The sequence below is a fragment of the Vicia villosa genome, linkage group LG4 (genome assembly GCF_029867415.1).
Source record: "Vicia villosa cultivar HV-30 ecotype Madison, WI linkage group LG4, Vvil1.0, whole genome shotgun sequence".
Taxonomy (NCBI): Eukaryota; Viridiplantae; Streptophyta; class Magnoliopsida; order Fabales; family Fabaceae; genus Vicia; species Vicia villosa.
The window spans coordinates 180836963-180842564 of NC_081183.1; the positions used below are offsets into that span (position 1 = coordinate 180836963).

The following is a 5602-nucleotide window of genomic DNA, read 5'->3' on the forward strand; positions in this document are numbered from 1 at the left end:
GCATATTAAACTAGAATAGGATACTATACATTGTATGTGAAACTTGCAAAAGTTGCACAATCAATGTATAATCAACCTAAACCTAAAAGACAAATATACTTGATCTAAATAACTTGTTCTGTGTCTGTGTATTCTACCATTCTTTGCCCAGAGAACAGAATTAATGAGTCAAACAAACTGACAATCAATCACATGAAAGAATATATCCTCATACCTTTATTTTATTTCAGAACTTCTCACAACCGACTGACCGGTCACGATGCTGCATCCGTAGATTCCGACCGCCGCTGCTCCATTGCACGATTTCAATCGGAGAAGAGAATGCATTTTACAACTACTGAAAAAGGCAGAGAAATAATCGATTGAAGAAGGAGAAGAGGTCTGTGTTTTCTCTCTCTTTGTGTCAATGCTATTTTATTTTATTTTTTATGTTATAATTAAACCTGCCACGTGTCATTAATCAATTGGTTGAGCCTGAATGTTGAAAAGTCAAACAAGTTACAATTGTTTCTTTTATTTTTGTCATGATGCTGATGGTGCAAAACGGGCTGCGCCCCATTTGAGGTATTTCTATGACTTCTTCTTTATTATTACACCCCACGTGTGCTGATACTACCCGCATGTGATTTAATCTTTGGGCCAGATTGTTGTTGGGCCTTTATTTTTCAGATTTAACCCCATGTTTTTCAGTGCACTAATGGTTTCATTTGTTTGATTACACAAAAAAGGAAAACATCAAATGTTTTTACTATTTAGATTTATCAGATTTCTTCTCATATTAATATATAAAAATCCAAAAATATGGTTATTTGTTTAGTTTAATGTTTATTCTCTTTTTAAAATTTGGTTTTGTCTTTATTCAAATTTCTTCTTTTATTCAAGTTTTTATCAATAATTATTTATAACTTTACTATTTTCTCGTATGTTATTACTAACATTTTTATTTTGATTGCGAGGTACCACTTCATACTAAGGACTCTCGCACTTTATGGACATTTATAATTTGTAATTTTAATTAATTTAGGTCTGTAATAGTTAATTAGGTAAATTTACTTTTTCGCACCTCCTATTATGTAACTACCCCAAAGCCCTGTAATAGCGTAGGAACCTTTACTTTTCCGCAATTTATTTTCTGTAAATATATTAACTGCTAGTAATTAGGATTGTATGGCAAAACTAATAAATCAAACGCTAGCTCACTAACTTCAAGATAATATAATTGAAATTAACACACCCTTTTATTGCTCACACACTCACCTTTAGGGTTTCCCCTCTCAGTTGCCTTTCGGAAAATAATAATCAAGTCCCTTGAATGTAGGGGTACCTATTAGCAAAAGTCCCTCGAGTAAAAATCATTGTAAAGATCATAAGTCCCTCGATGACCCACGATGTTGCCTCGGTAATATGATCTAGTCCCTCGAACGGTTGCCTACTAAACAATGATTGTCCCTTCGAATATAGCTAAAGGTACCTCTACCTGTTGCCTTCAATGACCTCAACGACCCTTCGATGACCCGCACGTCCAATATAACAAGGATTTCCTACTTCTATATAGTATGGATGATCCTGGGAATTGTAAAAAATATAAAAAAGGACCAAGTAATTAGGGTAGTTCTCTTAACCTGCTTGGCTTAACAAAAGACGTATTTTCACTACTATTTCAAAAAAACTAAGGCTACGCATTTACGCTAAAGTCCTTATGTTTCTTTTCAATTCAAAACAAACAAACATGAGCTAAGCAAGTTAAGAGCCCGTAGATAACTACGGATGAAAAGGGTGCTTACACCTTCCCTTTTCATAACTTACCCCCCGAGCCCGTTTTCTTCAAATAAGGTCTTTTTCTGTACTTTTTACCTTTCCTAACATTGGACAAAATAAAAGTCGGTGGCGACTCATGCTCACCGCAACATTGTTGCATATTAAAAATAAAAGTCAGATCACCGAGTTACAGAACTGGCGACTCTGCTGGGGATACTTAAAAAAGAGGGGTTACCTTAGAGTTTTAGTTCACTTCTATTTTTGTAAATTGTTTGTTTTGTGTGCTTTATTTTAAAGGGTTGTTTGGGCATTCTCTTGTGTGAAAGATCCTACACCCGGATCTAGTGTACCTTAGGTATGTGGCATTAGACCAGGGAGGTTGTACGACATGTATCGTTATGGCTGAACTGGTGGCCACTGTTAGTGCGACGCTTTGGTTTGTCCTGATGGCCCTTGAATATGATCGAGGAGACATTTGGCTACCGCGCGGTGTCATAAACACTAATTCGCCCTTAGAACCCTAGTTGAACTTGACTTTGGCCTATAGGAAGTAGCGAGATAGCTGGCTTTGGATTCTTGACTGAAGTCGGTTGATACTCGATGCTACACTCATTGAGATTGGACTCTAGGGATGCTTTTGGCTGGCCGATCGAGTGCCATGTTGAGACAATGCCCGCGAGAAAGATCAGGGATATGAGCACCATAGAACCCGGTTACTCTTTTAGGACAGGTTGAACTAACTAAACTTCAGTGGGGAGGGTACTTAACTATGAACTCCATGCTATCCTTTAAACCTAAGGATGCTTGTGTGACTTGTTTGTATTCATTATCTAACTGTTTGGTTTCCTTGTAGGATTTGTTTATACCCTAACAACTTGATTTCCTTGCAGGATTTGCTTATACCCTAACAACTTGATTTCCTTGCAGGATTTGTCTATACCCTAATAATTTGATTTCCTTGCAGGACTTGTGTATATCTTTTATTTAACAATTCTGACCTCTTTCAGGTTTTTTTTATATCTAACGACTTGAAATTTCTTGTCGGACTTACATATGGTCATTACCTCTTACTTCTAGGGCTATTGTTGTTCGCCACCCTATACTTCTAGGGCTATTTGTGTGATTTGCACTTTCATCTATAGCATACACATGACATTACCTCATCATATGGCATCTTCAACTAACCTTTTTTCAAGGATCCTAGGGATTTATGGCGCACAATTTTAGGTGCTATTATAGGAGGATTATCAAGAACAAAATTCCTATCAAGGGGCAAGAGGATTTATTTTCCTTTAGCCAGAGAATGTTCAAACTCAAGAGTACAATAAACTTCCGTCAAAGGGCAAGAGGATTTATTTTCCTTTAGCCAGATGCCTTCAAACTCAAGGGTACAGTTCCTATTAAGGGGCAAGAGGAGTTATCTTCCTTTAGTCATATGCCTTTAAACTCAAAAGTACCGTACCCCGAATCAGAGGCTATGACCCACTGGATATGGTGAGCTTGATTCTTATAGAAGGACGTCCAAAGATAAAAAGTCAAAGTTCTTCAAGCGAAGCTGCAACCAAGGTTTCCAAAGGACAAGCTTCTCACTTTCTTACTACTTTATTCTTACTATCCATGAAGTTGTACACTTACAACTCCTATGTGGCTTCGTCGGAATCCTCTCCCTAGAAGTAATCTGCGGTTTCAGATGCAAACGCCTGGTTTGTTTTCCACACTGGGAACTTGGCCATTCATTTGATGATTGTCGGTCGTTTAGAGACAAGGTTCAAGACCTGATTGCTGTAATGGTTGTCACATTCACACATACATGCCAGATTTGAAGTTCTTCTTTGACTCAATGGATGTTCTGAAGCGATAAGTCCATACGGAGAAACTCTCCTCAACTTTGACAATCTCTATATCATCATGCATGTTCATGCATAGTCTTTCTTGTTTTGATTCAATACTGTTTATATGTCATACTTGTTTGTTTTTGAACTATAATAATGATGCATTGAATATGTTTGTCTTGAAAAAACCCATTCGCTCTCGCTCTAACATGTTTTTACTTACTGGTGATACCAAACTCTCGGTGCTAAAGCATGGTAACTCCGAAGGGAGAATGACGAGCATATAATACTCATAATCTCAAATGGTGTGCTTTCGAGTAAAACCTTGTTGATGATGTACAGACATTGTTTCAAATCCCCAAATGCTGGAGATATAAGGAAGTTAATCTATTGTCAACCCCTTTGAGCCTTGAAGTAGGAGTTTCTTTTCTATTTGAAAAAACCCTCACATTTATCCCAGGGGCAGGGTAGTGTTCAGTTAACCTGATTGAGCGTTCAAAATTTATCAGGAGGTTGAGGACAGTAAAAAACTAAATGGTTATCCCTCTCAATAGAAGGTCAAAATATGACGATACAACAACGGTTATCCCTCATCAACCAATAAATGAGGTAGTCACAATCTTTCCAACGAATTGAAGACGTCCCAGGATCATACGACTTGTTCAAAAAAAATGAATCGAAAAAAAAAAAAAGAGAAAAGAAAGCCCGCTAAGTCAACATCTTGAAAACAAATGACTTAGGCAAAATTTAGGGCATCCCGCTAGACTTCAAACCTGGAATTTAAAAGAATTTGTCTAGACAAAAGTTTGGGGAAAATGAAAAGCCTGAAAAGAAAGGATTGTGAATAAAAAAAAAGATCCTCAACAAAAGGGCAAAGTCTTGTGACTATAAATTCAAGATTGTATGATCAGACGTCGACAATAAAAGGTAAGTGGATGTCATGTCCAAACACCTCATTGATTCCTCAATCGTCTTAAACTCCTCTTGAAGGATGAATGCTCGCGTCAAGTTAACTGAACTTAGATTGGAGAACATCACGAAGGGGGTGGGCACCAATAAAATTTTGAGCTTAAAAATCTTTTTTTCTAAAACCGTGAACCTGGCCACGTTACAACCCTCAAAAGCCCTAATTGAAACAAGGTTAATTCGAAAGCATACTGTAACGAGAAAACGGTAAATTGACTCCTAGAAGTTTTGCTAAAACGATTGAGTTGGTATCACACTACCTTTCATAAAAAAAATCGATGTTTTGACATCTGTTCAAAAAAATTCTTCTTTAAAACTTCAAGACAAACATGAACTTTGCATTAGAATTATATTTCTCATACTAAACATTCTTTGCATATGAACAAGTACTTGACACCAGAAAAGCTTCCATCATGAGCTGCTGATGAAAAGTTTAATCCTCTCAAGGGACAAGTTGTCTTCAGAACTCCGTTGAGTTCGAGCGAGAATATCTTAAATATTGATCACCCTCAGGGGCACAAAAAAAAGTTGAATACCCTTTTGAGTAAGAATTCATATATCTAGGGCAATCAAGTCAAGACTCGAAGACTCTCTCAGAAGTGTTGATCAATCAGGGGCATCGTTCCTAAACTCATGATACTGGGGCAGGTTGTTTGTGGTAGCACAAAACTCAGAAAGTCCTCCCGACCGACAAAGTTACTTCAAAGGCGCATCAAAAGCAGAAATGTTTGTGTGCGCAAGGTATTTTCATATGCTTTTCATGGTAAAGATGCTTTGTTTGTTCCTTTGCTTCAGCTTATAGAACAGAATATTTAATCTTACCCTTAAAGGTTGAAGCTTTTACTCTGTTGTCACTAATAGAGATCATGAACATCATTTTGTATGAACAAGGTTATGTCGTGTGCTATTAATGTTAAAGATGCTTTGTTTTAATCCATAGCTTGATCTTATACTTTAAAGGTGCCATCTTTATTACATGCATTGCCACAGCTTCCCGTCTATGACATTATTTTTTAATGCTTTGCCCATGGTTCATTTCACCCAGG

The 5602-nt window shown here is 37.1% G+C and overlaps 1 pseudogene; it reads right to left on the minus strand.

Annotated features, from left to right (window-relative positions):
• The window catches only part of LOC131596226 (pentatricopeptide repeat-containing protein At5g11310, mitochondrial-like), a 94798-nt pseudogene that overhangs the window by 9174 nt on the left and 80022 nt on the right, over positions 1-5602 (minus strand).